Here is a 17,231-nt window from a genome sequence, read left to right as displayed (position 1 = left end):
TGGTAAAACTATACTCTCATACATTCCCCTCTTTGCCTCCAAGGACAAAGTTCTTTGTCTCCACAGACTCCTAAGTGCACCACTCACCCTTTTCCCCTCATCAATTCTATGATTCACCTCATCTTTCATAGACCCATCCGCTGACACGTCCACTCCCAAATATCTGAATACATTCACCTCCTCCATACTCTCTCCCTCCAATCTGATATCCAATCTTTCATCACCTAATCTTTTTGTTATCCTCATAACCTTACTCTTTCCTGTATTCACTTTTAATTTTCTTCTTTTGCACACCCTACCAAATTCATCCACCAATCTCTGCAACTTCTCTTCAGAATCTCCCAAGAGCACAGTGTCATCAGCAAAGAGCAACTGTGACAACTCCCACTTTATGTGTGATTCTTTATCTTTTAACTCCACGCCTCTTGCCAAGACCCTCGCATTTACTTCTCTTACAACCCCATCTATAAATATATTAAACAACCACGGTGACATCACACATCCTTGTCTAAGGCCTACTTTTACTGGGAAATAATTTCCCTCTTTCCTACATACTCTAACTTGAGCCTCACTATCCTCGTAAAAACCCTTCACTACTTTCAGTAACCTACCTCCTACACCATACACCTACAACATCTGCCACATTGCCTCCCTATCCACCCTGTCATACGCCTTTTCCAAATCCATAAATGCCACAAAGACCTCTTTAGCCTTATCTAAATACTGTTCACTTATATGTTTCACTGTAAACACCTGGTCCACACACCCCCTACCTTTCCTAAAGCCTCCTTGTTCATCTGCTATCCTATTCTCCGTCTTACTCTTAATTCTTTCAATAATAACTCTACCATACACTTTGCCAGGTATACTCAACAGACTTATCCCCCTATAATTTTTGCACTCTCTTTTATCCCCTTTGCCTTTATACAAAGGAACTATGCATGCTCTCTGCCAATCCCTAGGTACCTTACCCTCTTCCATACATTTATTAAATAATTGCACCAACCACTCCAAAACTATATCCCCACCTGCTTTTAACATTTCGATCTTTATCCCATCAATCCCGGCTGCCTTACCCCCTTTCATTTTACCTACTGCCTCACGAACTTCCCCCACACTCACAACTGGCTCTTCCTCACTCCTACAAGATGTTGTTCCTCCTTGCCCTATACACGAAATCACAGCTTCCCTATCTTCATCAACATTTAACAATTCCTCAAAATATTCCCTCCATCTTCCCAATACCTCTAACTCTCCATTTAATAACTCTCCTCTCCTATTTTTAACTGACAAATCCATTTGTTCTCTAGGCTTTCTTAACTTGTTAATCTCACTCCAAAACTTTTTCTTATTTTCAACAAAATTTGTTGATAACATCTCACCCACTCTGTCATTTGCTCTCTTTTTACCTTGCTTCACCACTCTCTTAACCTCTCTCTTTTTCTCCATATACTCTTCCCTCCTTGCATCACTTCTACTTTGTAAAAACTTCTCATATGCTAACTTTTTCTCCCTCCCGGACCCACTTTCCTGTAACCACAAACTTCTGCTGAACACTCTAACACTACATTTTTAAACCTACCCCATACCTCTTCGACCCCATTGCCTATGATCTCATTAGCCCATCTATCCTCCAATAGCTGTTTATATCTTACCCTAACTGCCTCCTCTTTTAGTTTATAAACCTTCACCTCTCTCTTCCCTGATGCTTCTATTCTCCTTGTATCCCATCTACCTTTTACTCTCAGTGTAGCTACAACTAGAAAGTGATCTGATATATCTGTGGTCCCTCTATAAACATGTACATCCTGAAGTCTACTCAACAGTCTTTTATCTACCAATACATAATCCAACAAACTACTGTCATTTCGCCCTACATCATATCTTGTATACTTATTTATCCTCTTTTTCTTAAAATATGTATTACCTATAACTAAACCCCTTTCTATACAAAGTTCAATCAAAGGGCTCCCATTATCATTTACACCTGGCACCCCAAACTTACCTACCACACCCTCTCTAAAAGTTTCTCCTACTTTAGCATTCAGGTCCCCTACCACAATTACTCTCTCACTTGGTTCAAAGGCTCCTATACATTCACTTAACATCTCCCAAAATCTTTCTCTCTCCTCTGCATTCCTCTCTTCTCCAGGTGCATACACGCTTATTATGACCCACTTCTCGCATCCAACCTTTACTTTAATCCACATAATTCTTGAATTTACACATTCATATTCTCTTTTCTCCTTCCATAACTGATCATTCAACATTACTGCTACCCCTTCCTTTGCTCTAACTCTCTCAGATACTCCAGATTTAATCCCATTTATTTTCCCCCACCGAAACTCCCCTACCCCCTTCAGCTTTGTTTCGCTTAGGGCCAGGACATCCAACTTCTTTTCATTCATAACATCAGCAATCATCTGTTTCTTGTCATCCGCACTACATCCACACACATTTAAGCATCCCAGTTTTATAAAGTTTTTCTTCTTCTCTTTTTTAGTAAATGTCTACGGGAGAAGGGGTTACTAGCCCATTGCTCCCGGCATTTTAGTCGCCTCATACGACACGCATGGCTTACGGAGGAAAGATTCTTTTCCACTTCCCCATGGACAATAGAAGAAATAAAGAGGAACAAGAGCTATTTAGAAAAAGGAGAAAAACCTAGATGTATGTATATATATATGCATGTGCGTGTCTGTGAAGTGTGACCAAAGTGTAAGTAGGAGTAGCAAGATATCCCTGTTATCTAGCGTGTTTATGAGACAGAAAAAGAAACCAGCAATCCTACCATCATGCAAAACAGTTACAGGTTTCTGTTTCACAGTCATCTGGCAGGACGGTAGTACTTCCCTGGGTGGTTGCTGTCTACCAACCTACTACATATGTATGTATATATATATATGTATATATATATGTATGTATATATGTATATATATATGTATGTATATATGTATATATATATGTATGTATATATGTATATATATATGTATATATGTATATATATGGGGCTGGGAAAGGGAACGCAGGATCGAGTCCTGGCCAAACTGCAGTTCTGTTAATGGTTCAAAATCACTTGTTTTGTGATTTCATTGATATATATATATATATATATATATATATATATATATATATATATATATATATATATATATATATATATATATATATATATGTCGTGCCGAATAGACAGAACTTGCGATCTTGGCTTAAATAGCAACGATCATCTTGCCATACAGGACAAGCGAAAATTTGTGTATGCAGTAATTTCGCCAAAATCATTCTGAACCTAACGAAAAAAAATATATTTCATTGTGTTTGTTTAGTATTAAATTACTGTAAACAAATCTAAACTATATTTAGTTGGGTTAGGCTAAAATAAATTGTTCTTGTTATAATAAGGTTAGGTAAGTTTTCTAAGTTCCTTTTGGTGCAAAATTAAAATTTTTTACATTAACATTAATGAAAAAAATATATCTTTAAACGTATAAGAGAAAATTTTGGAAAGGACTTAATTTTAAATGAGTTCTTGCTAATTGACCAGTTTTGCATATTCGGCACGACAAATATATATACTATATATATATATATATATATATATATATATATATATATATATATATTATATATATATATATATATATATATATATATATATATATATATATATATATATATATATATATATATATATATATATATATGCAATAAGATCACAGTAAACAGGTGATTTCAGAATATGCAAAACAACCACTCTGAAAGAAAAGAGAAATTCCAAGCGCTTTCGTGACTACTCACATTATCAAGGAACTACGAAAGTAAAGCATCCAAGGAAGCTATATAAGGGGTCTGGCCAGCACCTCACTATCAGATCCCACAACGGTTAAACACCTGACGCGCGCCGACCCAACTTGGATAGATCCTTTGCACAACTCACCCCACGAACTATTCTACCCAAGAAAATTTCCCACAAACTATTCTACCCAAGAAAATTCAAAAATTATTTGTCCAGTGTATTATTAAATTCTTCTCAAATTCTATTAATTATAAATGGATCTAATTTATATAAACCAAAGGAAATATTCATATTATTGTCAAAACTGCTTTTTATGAAACAAGATTCAATTATATTCCTGTCGACCATGGACTTGCTTGATACTACTTTCTCAACTTTTTGAAAATCAATTGGATGGTTAAAATCTCTTACATGAATAAATAGAGCATTGGAATCTTGTCCAGTTCTAATGCTATATTTATGTTGTTTTAATCTTAGTTCGAGATTTTTACCAGTTTGACCGTAATAAACTTTATCGCAAATTTTACAAGGAATCTTATAGACACATCCATCAGCATTTTGGGGGGAATTCTTTATCAAAAGTTTTTTTACTGTATCAAGATTTTTGAATACAACTTTAATATTAAAAGTCTTAAGAAGAGAAGGCATATCAATCAAGTTTTCATGGTAAGGGAGAACCAACATATTTTTAGTTGAATAAGGCTGGTTGTCCCTTTTTGGATTGTAAAAAGTATTTCTAGCAACTTTAAAAGATTTATCAATTACATTTCTTGGGTATTTTAAATCATTACCTATTTCATAAATTTTGGATATTTCCTCATCTATGAACTCAGGACTACAAATTCGTAAAGCTCTCAAAAACATTGATGAGAAAACAGACAGTTTGACTCTATCTTGATGCGAGGAATAAGAGTGGACATAGGAACAGTTATTTGTAGGTTTTCTGTAAATTTTAAATTTGAATTCATTATTACCCTTAATAATTAAAACATCTAGAAAAGGCAATGAGTTATTTTCTTCAAACTCAACAGTAAAGTTTATAGAATGGGCTAAGCTATTTAATTTTCCTAGGAAATGGTGTATATCTACATTTTTGGGCATAAGACACAAAATATCATCAACATATCTGAACCATTTAGCTCTATTAGGGAGGATTGTGTTAAGTAACCTTGTTTCAAAAAATTCCATGTATAGGTTACTAAGACCAGGTGAAAGAGGATTTCCCATTGCCATACCAAACTTCTGAGTGTAAAACTTATCATTAAATACAAATTTTGCATCAACAATGCAAAGTTTAATAAGTTTAATGATAGTAGGAACTGGCAATGGTAAATCATAGTTAACGAGTTCTTCAGATAAGAAACTTAATAAATCATCAACAGGAACTTTCGTAAACAAGGAAGTAACATCAAAACTAACCATGTTAAAATCATTTAAGTCAGTCAAGGAGCTTAATTTATCAACCAAGTCTATGTTGTTTTAACATTAAAGTTAGAAATTTTGCCAACAATAGGGCTCAAAATATCAAGAAGCCATTTGGATAATTTATATGAAACTGACCCTATGGAGCTAATAATTGGTCTGACTGGATTCCCTTGGAATTTCTCTATTCTTTCAGAGTGGTTGTTTTGCATATATATATATATATATATATATATATATATATATATATATATATATATATATATATATATATATATATATATATATATATATATACACGCAAATTTTACATACATATATATATACAACAATCCATTCACACACTCATAACCATACACCTATACATACATGTAAACATATACACATCGACACCATGCCCAGCCCTTCTAGGGCAGGGTAGTGCCTGAGCTCGAGCTTGCAGCTCACAAGACTGTCATTCCCATTAGCCCCCTTGGGGCGGGGATGACAGACCAGAGAGGCCTAGCTTGTGGCTAGGCCTGGGGATAATTGGTCCCGACGATGAGGGGATACTTGTACCTCCTCCCATGGCAGACTTAGGTCTCAGACACTCCCAAGACAGGGAGCCAAGGCCGGGCCACCACTTGGACAAGGCCTGAACCGGGAGAATACCGGCGAATCTTTAATAATAGTAATAAACATATACAACTTCATAAATTGATCCATGCAAACATATACACATTAATATTTACACACAAAAACACATAAATGCATTCTCGCTCATGTACTTATGCACACATGCATACAATGCAAGCTCAATAATATGCACATTCTTACATCTGCACACGCATTAAACACACAAACATGCACAAGTACAAATACATACATCCATAAGCACACGTACTTATACACACATATGCATAAGCATTCATCTGCACACGTAGAAGAATACCTATATAATTACACACATGAATGCATGCAAACATTTAATAATTACATATGAAAGAGAACAAATGTACATATATATATTCATGTAAATAAACCTACACACAAATAACCCGCACATAGGACAGAGAAGTTTATGACGACATTTCGGTCCAACTTAGACCATTTACAAGTCAGACTAACACACGAAGATGAGGGAGCCAGCATATGTAGGAGTAAGAGGAACGGGTTGAAGAGAGGAAGAAAGAAGGAAGTGGATAAGTAGTGGTAGAGATAATGCTGGAAGTGGTAGTTTTAGTAGTAGAGTGAATAGTGGTAGTGGCACAAGACAGAAAGGGGAGTGAAGCGAGGCAATAGTAATATTTATAGTGGTAGTAATTGTAGTAATGGAGTATTATTAGAAGTGGAATTAGTCTAAGGGCAAGAAAACGGTGCAGTGTAGGAGAGCTAATGGCCCACAAGAAACGGGACCAAAAATATAGGGAATAAACCTGAGGGACAGAACAGACCTAGACAGAAGAAAGGAACACTGAAAAATGAAAAGGGAAAGTTATGTCACGAGTGCTCTGAAATTTGAACCTTTTCATAATGTAATTAAAAGGAAGATATCTACAGAGACCAAGCCAGGACTAAGATTCGTACATGGAAAGTTGTGTACAGGAGATGCTTCAACAAGACGATGACTGTGAAGGCTACAAGAGGGATAGATAGTTTTAGCAGAGGACCAGGATGACTGTGATCTCTAACATGACAGAAAAGGTCGTAATTGGTGTCGGCAAGTCTAACGCTTATTTTGTGCTCTTTAAGTCTGAGAGAAAGAGAGCGGCCAGTTCTCCAAAGTATTGAAGTGGACAAGAGGAGCAGGAAATAGACTCCGGAAGCATTAATAACAGTAAGAGAGGTACAAACTAGATTATTGCCAAGTGGGTTAGTTTGGCGAAAAGTTAGTTTGATGTCTAAGGAACGGAGGGAGTTGTTGAGATTAGAAAGACTGGAAATATAGGGAAGGCAGAGAGCAGGAGGTTTCACAGGAGTAGAGAGTTTAGCAGAGAAGAAAATCCGTTTAGCAGGTGAAATGGGAAGAGTAGCCAAGATAAGAGAACGAAGTGCGAAGAGTGGAAATTTCCTAGTTAAGGAACTGGGCGTTAAAAATGCGAAGGGTAGGGAGAAAGAGAGAAATTAGAACACTTTTCTTGAAAGAGGGAACATGGTAACAAAAGTAGTAAATGTAAATGCCTCTGTGAATAGGCTTGCGATAAACGGAAAACGGAAAGCCTGCAGATGAGTGATAGATATGTACATCAAGGAAAAGAAGCAAAGAGGTGGAGTTTCATTCAGTTTTTAACTTTATGGAAGGAGGAAGATTATTAAGGGCATCGAGAAATGGTTGGAAGAGACTAGAGTCATGAGGCCGAAGAGCAAAGATGTCTACATAGCAGAGCCAGAAGGGAGCACACCAATAATAGGAAGAAGAACAGCTTCGAAGTATTCCATATCAAGGTTAGCAAGAACAAGGGATAGAGGAGAGCCTATAGCGACACCAAAGGTTTGAGAATAAACTTAACCTTGAAAGGGAAAGGAGTTGGAGTCCACACAAAGGCGAATCAGACCAAGAAAGACATATGTATAGGAAGATGAAGTAACCCTTCTTTGAACCTCTGAGAAAACTAAGAACACCAAGAGGGACATTAGTGAAGAAGACTCAACGTCAAGACTAAGCAACTTACAGGTCGGGAGAGAGCGAACACGTTCGATGAAGTCTTGAGAGTGATGGAGATGAATAGGAGAAAAAATGCCAAGAAAGGAATTGAGAGTTTTGGCTAGCCAAGAGGCAAGAGAACAAAAAACAGAACCTCAGGAGGATATGATGGTAAGTTGAGGGATATCAGATTTATGAGTTTTAGGAAGACCATAGAAATAAAGTAGAGATGGACTAATAGCATGGAAACGTTGAACAAGATAGGAGTTAGGAGGACAGAAATCGGAAAGACTCGGAAGTTTATTGTTGAAAGTTCTCTTGATGGATCAAGAGAATTGGAAACGACAAACGCGATTAGGTTGTTGTCATGGATCGCGAGGATTCCATCCGAAAAGCTGAAGCTTTGCTCTCTGACTCACCTACACTCATCTCATTTCCAACCCTACTTCTTCCTCTACCAGCATTACCTCTACAGTTACTTAGCCATTTCTTTCTTCCTTTGTCCCGTTCTTGTCCCTCTACCCTGTGTATACTTTTTTCCTCATCTTTGTATGTTAGTGTGACTTGTGCATGGTCCACGTCTGACCGAAACATTGTCATAAACTTTCTCTCTCCTCAGTTGTATTTTGCTGCTTTGGAATTTTGTGACCTCCCTCCAGTATTTCTAAATCGTACATTGAGGTAGAGAAGAGACTGGGCTTATGGAATACGGGGATACTTTCCTGGATTGCACAGCAACCGAAATACATCTGGTTGGTTTGTTGGTTGGTTAATGGGGTGTAAAGCCTATCGACTGTGCGAGGGGTCATTAAGGTTGTAACCTGTTCACCACCAGGTAAGAATACTTTAATTCCTGATATAAAGATTAAAGTAAACTTTCAGCAAATGTACGCTGATATACCTCAAGTTATATATCCTCAAGGTTTATATATCCTGATTATTATTATTATTATTTTAACACACTGGCCGTTTCCCACCGAGGCAGGACAACCCGAAATACAACATTCTCCCTATCACTCACTCCATCAGTGTCTTGCCAGAGGCGCGCCGATACTACAGCTCTCCAAATTGCAGTATCCCCACCCGTCCTACAGCCCCAGCACCAGGCCTTCCTTTGCGGATGACAGAGAGTTTCTATGACAGTGTCCTCTATCGCAGACACTGCAAGATTCCAAACGGATATCAACCAAATCTTAAACTGTATTGGAGTATAAAACAAATTCCAACCACACAATAGAGCGAAAAACAAATGTGAAGGACCTGAGAGTGATAATGTCAGATGATCTCACTTTCAAAGATCACAATGTATCCGCCTCATCTACTAGAAAAATTATGGGATGGATAATGTGAACCTTCAAATCTAGGGACGCAAAACCTATAATGATTCTCTTCAAATTGCTTGTTCTCTCTAGCCTAGAATATTGCTGTACACTAAAGCGCCTTTCAAGACAGGTGAAATTGCTGACCTGGAGAGTGTACAGAGAGCTTCACGGCACACATAAGTATGATACAGCATCTAAATTACTGGGAACGGTTGAAATTCCTTAACTTGTGCTCCCTCGAATGCAGGCGGGAAAGATACATGATAGTATATACCTTGATAATCCTAGAGGGATTAGTACCAAATTTACACACAAAAATCACTCCCTACAAATGCAAAAGACTCGACAGTCTGTGCAACATCCCCCCAATGAAAAGCACGGTTGCCACGAACACGCTAAGAAATAACATAGTAAGTGTCAGGGGCCCAAGACTGTTCAACTGCCTCCCAGCATACATAAAGAGGATTACCAACAGACCCCTGGCTGTCTTTAAGAAGTCGCTGGACAGGCACCAAAAGTCAGTACCTGACCAGCCGGGCTGTGGTTCGTACGTCAGTCTACGTGCGGCCAACAGTAACAGCCTGGTTGATCAGGCCCTGCTCACAAACCGGGCCCCGGGGGCGTTGGCGCCTGAAACCCTCTTCAGGCATGGAGAGTTAGGCACTGTACTTCCCACCTCCAGGTCTCAAGTCCGGATAACAGTTTTCCCTGAATCCTTTCATAAATTTTGCTTTTCTCTAACTCCAACAATACGTCAAGTCTTATTTAAACATCATATACTTAAACTCAGTCCTACCTAGCACGCTCACACACGCTTGCTGGATGTCTAAGTCCCTCGCATACATAACTCCTTTACTCCTTCGTTCCGACCCTTCCTAGGACGACCCAAGTCCGCCTTTCCTCCACCATAGATTAATACACTCTCCAAGCCATTCTATTTTGCTCCATCCTCTCTAAATGACCAAACCACCTCAACAGCCCCTTCTCAACCCTCTGGATAATAATATTAGTAACCACGAAACTCCACCTAATCTCCAGACTACGAATTCTCTGCCTAATATTCACACTACACATTGTGCTCAGACACGGATGTGATACATGGGTTGTAAATGTTACAGCAATGAGGAGGCCTCCAGCCTCCTCATTGCTGTAACATTTACAACCCATGTATCACATCCATGTAAGAGTATTGGTAACACTATACTCTCATACATTCCCCTTTTCGCCTCCATGGATAAAGTTTTTTGTCTTTAAGTTTGTTTCCTATCTGTCAGCCACACCTTTATCATGGAAAAATATTTCCTCCTATTCTGTGTTACTACTTTCCTCAATAATCTCCGATATGGAACTCTTACCAAAAACCTTACTGAAATGCAAACACACTATATAATATTCATAACTATGATCAGTCTTCTACCTCCTCGTGTACCTTAGTGAAAAAAACCCAGTAAATTTGTAAGGTAAGAATGCCCCTTTGTAAAACCGTGCCGAGATTCATTGATTAATTAGTCTCTGAAGGTGACTTCGAAAAGCCTCGGGAATTTCACACATATCCTTGTCACTGTCAGTGATCTGACCAGAGTTACTCTTAAGTGGGCCAATCTTGTCCCTAATCTTTCTTCTGTATACCAGGAAGAACCCTTTTGGGCTAATCTTTGAATCCCTCGCGACCTTAGCCTCATAATCCTTTTTTTGCTTTTCTTATTCCTTTCTTTATTTCTCTCTTTAATTGAATCTATTGATTTCTTAACTGCCCATGCTCTCTTTTGATACGCCTATATATGTCTCTCTTTTGACCAATGAGATGTTTTAATCTATTGTTCATCCATTTGGGATCATTTTTGTTAGATCTAATTTCCCTACTCGGAACAAAAGTTGACTGGGCAGCTAGAACTATGCTCTGAAAAACGTCCTATTGGCAACCAAGATCACCTTCCTGACCCATAGTCAGGACATCCTAATTTAGCCCACCCAGGTAATTTTTCAGTCCCATGAAGTCGGCCAAGCGAAAATCTGGGACAGAGATTTGATTGCAGTTATGTGGGTAATTCCATGATATATTGAAACTAAGTGATTTGTGATCACTTTCCCTTAGCTCCATCATTAACCTCAAGATTATTAATTAGTGAATCTTTGTTGGCTAGAACCAAGTCAAGCAGATTGTTTCCTCTAGTTGGTTCTGTTACAACCTGCTCTAAAAAGCAATCCTGTGCTGTATCAAGAAAGTCACTAAACTCAAGATTTCCTGTCATATTGTTCCAATCAATTTGTCGAAAGTTAAAATCTCCCATTATCACAACATTTTCATATCTAGATGCCTTATGAATTTCGTCCCATAACAGCTTACTGCACTCCCTATCAAGGCTTGGGGGCCTATAAATCACACCCGAAATTAATTTGTCACGTCCCTCGAGAAACTGTAGGCAAACAGATTCTGTGTTCGATGTTTCTAATCTTATATCTAAGACAACAATTTAAATTTTCTCTGGCTTACATCGCCACTCCACCACCCTTCTTGTTGACCCTATCATTGTGGAATAGTTTATAACCCTGTATGTTGCATTAAGGCATTTCTCTATCTTTCAGGTTGAACAAGGTCTCTGTTATGCCAATAATATCTATATTACATACACTTGCAAGTAATCTTAGCTCATCTATCTTATTTCTTAGACTCCTACTATTTGTATAGTAAACCTTAAGGGAGCTAGTCACTCGTTGCCCTCTACTATCTCTCTTTGTTTGTTGATCAATTGATTTGCCATTACTAGCAACTTTATTTTGAATATTGTCTTTTAAACATATCCCTGAGGTATCCCTGCTGTTTTTAACCCTAATGCTGCAGCCTGATTGTTTCCCACAAACACCCATACCTCTATAATCTATCCATTTAAGTTCCTAGACAAGTCATCAATTACCCTCTCAATCGAATTGGCTAATACAACCACTCCATCTCCAGAGAGATGAACCCCATCCCTTGCATACATATCACGTTTGCCAAAGAATAGGTCCCAGTTATCAATGAATGGGATTGCAAGTTCCTTGCAGTACCTGTCTAGCCAGCAATTTATACTAATTGCCCTAGACATCCATTCATTGCCCACTCCCTTTCTAGGCAAGATGCTACATATGACTGGGATCCCTCCTTTAGACCTAACTACTTCTATGGCTGACCTGTACTTATCCAGCAGCTCCTGTCTCCTGCCCTTCCCAGCACTAAGACAGATAATGGGCTTGTTCCCATTACCTGCCATAATATTATCCAACCTGCTGACTGTGTCACTAACACCAGCTCCAGGAAGGCACACTCTCTGTCTGACCTTTCTGTCTCTGTTACAAAATGCATGGTCCATATATCTTACCTGAGAATCGCCTACTATTAAAATATTCTTACCTTGATTAGCAGGGGAATCAGTGGTACCTTCAACCTCACTAACCACTGAAGTACACTCGTCTTGGAGAACAGAGAATCGATTTCCTACCATCACATCTTCTCTATGAACTCTCCTCATCTTCCTTCTTCCTGAACTGTGAACCACTTGCCACTTAAAGTGGCTGCCACCATCACTGTTGGTGACAATTTCCTCCTTACCAGCTAAATCCTTCTCATACTCACTCCCAAAATCATCTCTGCCAAGCTTCAGCCTCCTATTTTTCTTCTGAAGAAGTAGAATCTCCTTCTTCAACACTTGAACCTGAGATTCTAAAACACTACAACAAGCCATGGTGCTTGGTAACAGCCCACGCTAACTCCCAAGAGCTTAGGCAGGTATGACCACACATGACCACTGACCTCAGCGTACTGACCACTGACCTCACCGTACTGACCACTGGTGATATGTGGAAAAGACTAGCCAATGATTTGCTAAGTTCCTTCTAACATTCTTGTATAACCCTTGAGAACAGTTCTTCAAGGCCCCGGGGATATTTTGGTTTTAATCTATTTGTCTGAGAACCATGTCAAAAGTGACGTTACTTTTTTATTTATCGTTTTAAATGAATACAATGATTTTTTAAGTACCCCTCTCCCTTTTGATTCGCCATTCAGGGTCATTTCATTTGATCTAATTTTCGTTCTGAAAAAAATGTCGTATTGGGAACCATTATGGCCTACCTGACCCTCAGAATAATAACCAGCACATAGCAAGAATTAATTCTGTGGCACCTGAGGCATGCTCAAGGCACATTTCCCTAAGGAATAAGAAGAAAAGACGTAAATAGCAAAAAGAGAGAGATGCTGCCTCTACAGGAGAAGGTGAAGAATCACAGAGGGGGTGTAGCTCAGTGGTAGAGCGCTTGCTTTGCATGTAAGAGGCCCCGGGTTCGATCCCCGGCACCTCCAAGGGTTGTTCCTGTAAAGGACCCCAATGGAAATAAGTCACTCTGTCTGACTTTTTTGGGTTATCCTAGGTTCTCTACACATATGCTGCTATGTATGATAATTCTATGTAACTGTATTTGTGTATACCTGAATAAACTTACTTACTTACTTAGAGCTCCGCCAAGGTGCCAGTCTGGAATACGGAAGGTGGCACTGGCTAGAGAAGCAAATTACCGAACTTAAGTTAAAGGAATCATACATGATCGAGGAAATATAGAAAAAATTTAAAACAATAAATGAAAATGAAAGAAATCCCAAATATTTCTTTTCATATGCCAAGTCTAGGGCAAATACCACATCCAGTATTGGGGGCCCTGCTTAAACAAGATGGGACTTACACTGAGCACAACAAAGAAATGAGCCGTTAATCAGACTGCAGGTCAATACTCTAAATTAATTTTTATGATCAAGACTCAAAATGCTTTTACTATTTCCGAATTTCGGACATAACCCTAACACCACTGGACTTTGAAAAATTCCCAAGCACTCTACCCCAGGCCCTGACTCGTGTAGCTCTGTGTTCATCAAGACCTGCAAGAAACTCCTTTTGTATGCCTTAAAATATTCTGTGGAGAGGGAGCCTGGACAAGAGGTCATCCCACAGTCACTAAAAACAGTGGATATAGCCGGACCCCGCAAAGGTGGCCGTAAAGCATATGCAAAGAGTTTTAGACTTGTAGCAATAATGTCGCACATCATAAAATTCTTTAATGCACTGCAGGACAAACAGAATGCAAAATGCGAAAGCCTTCGACAAGTGCGATCATAGTATAATAGCACTCGAAAGGTGTGATAAGAACATAAAGGAGGAACACTGCAGCAGGCCTGTTGGCCCATACTAGGCAGGTCCTTTACAATTCACCCCACTAACAAACATTTGACCAACCCAATTTTCAATGCCACCCAAGAAACAAGCTCCGATGTGCAAGTCCCTCTCAAATCCAACCCCTCCCACTCATGTACTTATCCAATCTAAATTTGAAACTACCCAAAGTCCCAGCCTCAATAACCCAACTAGGTAGACTGTTCCACTCATCAACTACCCTATTTCCAAACCATTACTTTCCTATGTCCTTTCTAAATCTAAACTTATCTAATTTAAATCCATTACTGCGGGTTCTCTCTTGGAGAGATATCCCCAAGACCTTGTTAATATCCCCTTTATTAATACCTATCTTCCACTTACACTTCGATCAGGTCTCCCCTCATTCTTCGTCTAACAAGTGAATGTAACTTAAGAGTCTTCAATCTTTCTTCATAAGGAAGATTTCTAATGCTATGTATTAATTTAGTCATCCTATGCTGAATGTTTTCTAACGAATTTATGTCCATTCTGTAATATGGAGACCAGAATTGAGCTGCATAATCTAGGTGAGGCCTTACTAATGATGTATAAAGCTGCAGTATGACCTCTGGACTTCTGTTGCTTACACTTCTTGATACAAATCCCAGTAATCTATTTGCCTTATTACGCACACTTAGGCATTGCTGTCTTGGTTTAAGGTTGCTGCTTACCATAACCCCCAAGTCCTTTTCGCAATCTGTATGGCTAAGTTCTACATTATTTAACTTATAAGTGCTAGGGTTATGGACACTCCCGAGCTTCAGAACCTTGCATTTATCTACATTGAACTGCATCTGCCACTTTTCTGACCAAGAGTATAGTTTGTCTAAATCCTCCTGAAGTTCCCTAACATCTACGTTTGAATCAATTATCCCGGAAATAGAAAAAGCAGATAGATGGTTCTTTAACTTTTTAACCAATGGAACAGAGGAAAGTCAGAGGCGGCTACAGTGAAATCCTGATGAAGATTGAGACACTTATGCAGCATATGGGAATCTTTATTCAGGAAACGTTTCGCCACACAGTGGCTTCATCAGTCCAATACAAAGAGGAAGGCGTAAGGAGAGGAGGAGAATGAGGTAATCAGTCCCTCAACCTGGAGTCGATGTACCATCCTGTTCCTGATACTCATATCTGATACAGACATAGACATATACCATAATATCGATTCTTTCTTTGCTGACAATACTAAAATTTGCATGACAGTGTCATCCATTAAGTATGCTGCAAATCTCCAAGTGGATATAAACCAAGTCTTCAAATGGGCTACAAACAAACAATATGAAGGTCAGCAAGGTCAAATTTAAATTACTCAGCTATGGAAAACTTGAGGAAATGAAAACTAGATCGGAGTATAATACAAATTCCAATCACACAATAGAGCGAAAAACTAATGTGAAGGACTCGGGAGTGACGAAGTCAGAGAATCTCACTTTAAGAGATCAAAACAATATATCTACCACATCTGCTAGAAAAATGATAAGATGGATAATGAAAACCTTCAAAACTAGGGATGCCAAGCCAGTGATGATTCTCTTTAAACAACTTGTTCTCTCTAGGTTGAAATATTGATCTAAATTAACGGCCCCTTTCAAGGCAGGCGAAATTGAAAATTTGGAGAATATTCAGACTTTCCCTGTATGCATAAGTACAGTGACGAATCTAAATTACTGGGAACGTTTGAAGTTTTACCTGTACTCCTTGGAACTAAGGCGAGAAAGGAAAATCATAATTTCCACCTGGAAGATCCCATAATGACTAGTCCCAGTTCGGCAAACTGAAATCACTCCCTTTGAAAGCAAAAGACTCGGCAAATAGTGGAACTACCCTCCCCCCCCACTGATAAGCAGGGGTGCCATGAGTACACTATGAGATAACAGTGTCAGGGGCTTAAGACTGTTCAACTTCCTACCAGCATACATAAAGGGGATCACCAATAGGCCCCTAGCTGTCTTGAAGAGGGAGCTGGACAGATACCTAAAATCAGTGCCTGACCAGCCTGGATGTGATTTCTATGATGAATAGCATGCAGCCATTAGCAATGGCCTGGTTGATCAGGCCCTGATCCACTGGAAGGCCTGGTCATGGACCGGGCCGTGAGGTCATTGATCCTTGAACACCCTCCACGTAGACTCTCCTCTTCAAGGGGGGATCCTTGACATGGCTCTTGGTCTAAGGAATTAAACCCTTTGGTCTCCTTCCTCAAACCAAACCTAATTACCCCCAATCCTCCCTTCCCTATCCCATCCTTTCTATCCCCATTTTTCCCTTTCCTACGTTCATAACCTCTGGGGTCCTCCCCTCTGTCATGACGGTTTCTAGGTAGGGGGAAGTGTGCCGGGATTCATCCCACTCCATGAGTTTCTTTGACTGTGGTGTAGTTTGCCATGGAATCTGAATTGTCTAGAGGCACTCTGCTCCCTTCCCAGATTTCCAAGAGGTGGGCAGGGTGTCCTGCAGGTGTTGGATGTATCTCCAGAGGCTGCCTGTCGGTTCTGGGAGGTGGTAGCCGACGGAGGTATGCTTTGTTGTGGGTTTCCGACCGCCCTCCCTCTTGTTTGTCGAAGTGGCTCTGTAGATTGAGGTTGCTATCCTGGAGCACTGGTTTACTGGCGTGAAGGGTAGGGTATGACACAGGTTCCTTGCTACATTTGCAGTGCTTGCAGTCTCGAGGTCCTCTTGGATGAGTGGAGTAACTTATGGCCATACCTTCTAGTGACTGTCCCTCTGCTGTCCCTCTTTTTGTTCATTCCATCTTTCTTTTTTTTTCTTTACAATAATAATAAGAAAGAAGTACCATCATCAATGAGTCTTCATTCCATGATAATCTTTCTCCTCCCAGGTCC

The 17,231-nt window shown here is 39.3% G+C and overlaps 1 protein-coding gene and 1 non-coding gene across 2 annotated transcripts in view; both read left to right on the top strand.

Annotated features, from left to right (window-relative positions):
• Epac (Exchange protein directly activated by cAMP) overlaps window positions 1–17,231 on the top strand; it is a gene marked incomplete at its 5' end in the record, with an annotated part of 1,038,330 nt that overhangs the window by 613,006 nt on the left and 408,093 nt on the right. The gene's annotated exons all lie outside the window — the stretch shown is intronic.
• Window positions 13,431–13,502, top strand: TRNAA-UGC (transfer RNA alanine (anticodon UGC)). Its single transcript has one exon. It is a non-coding gene; the product is annotated as a tRNA-Ala (tRNA).

The sequence above is a fragment of the Cherax quadricarinatus genome, chromosome 17 (genome assembly GCF_038502225.1).
Source record: "Cherax quadricarinatus isolate ZL_2023a chromosome 17, ASM3850222v1, whole genome shotgun sequence".
In the NCBI taxonomy this organism is placed as follows: Eukaryota; Metazoa; Arthropoda; class Malacostraca; order Decapoda; family Parastacidae; genus Cherax; species Cherax quadricarinatus.
This window is presented reverse-complemented; position numbering and strand designations above follow the sequence as displayed.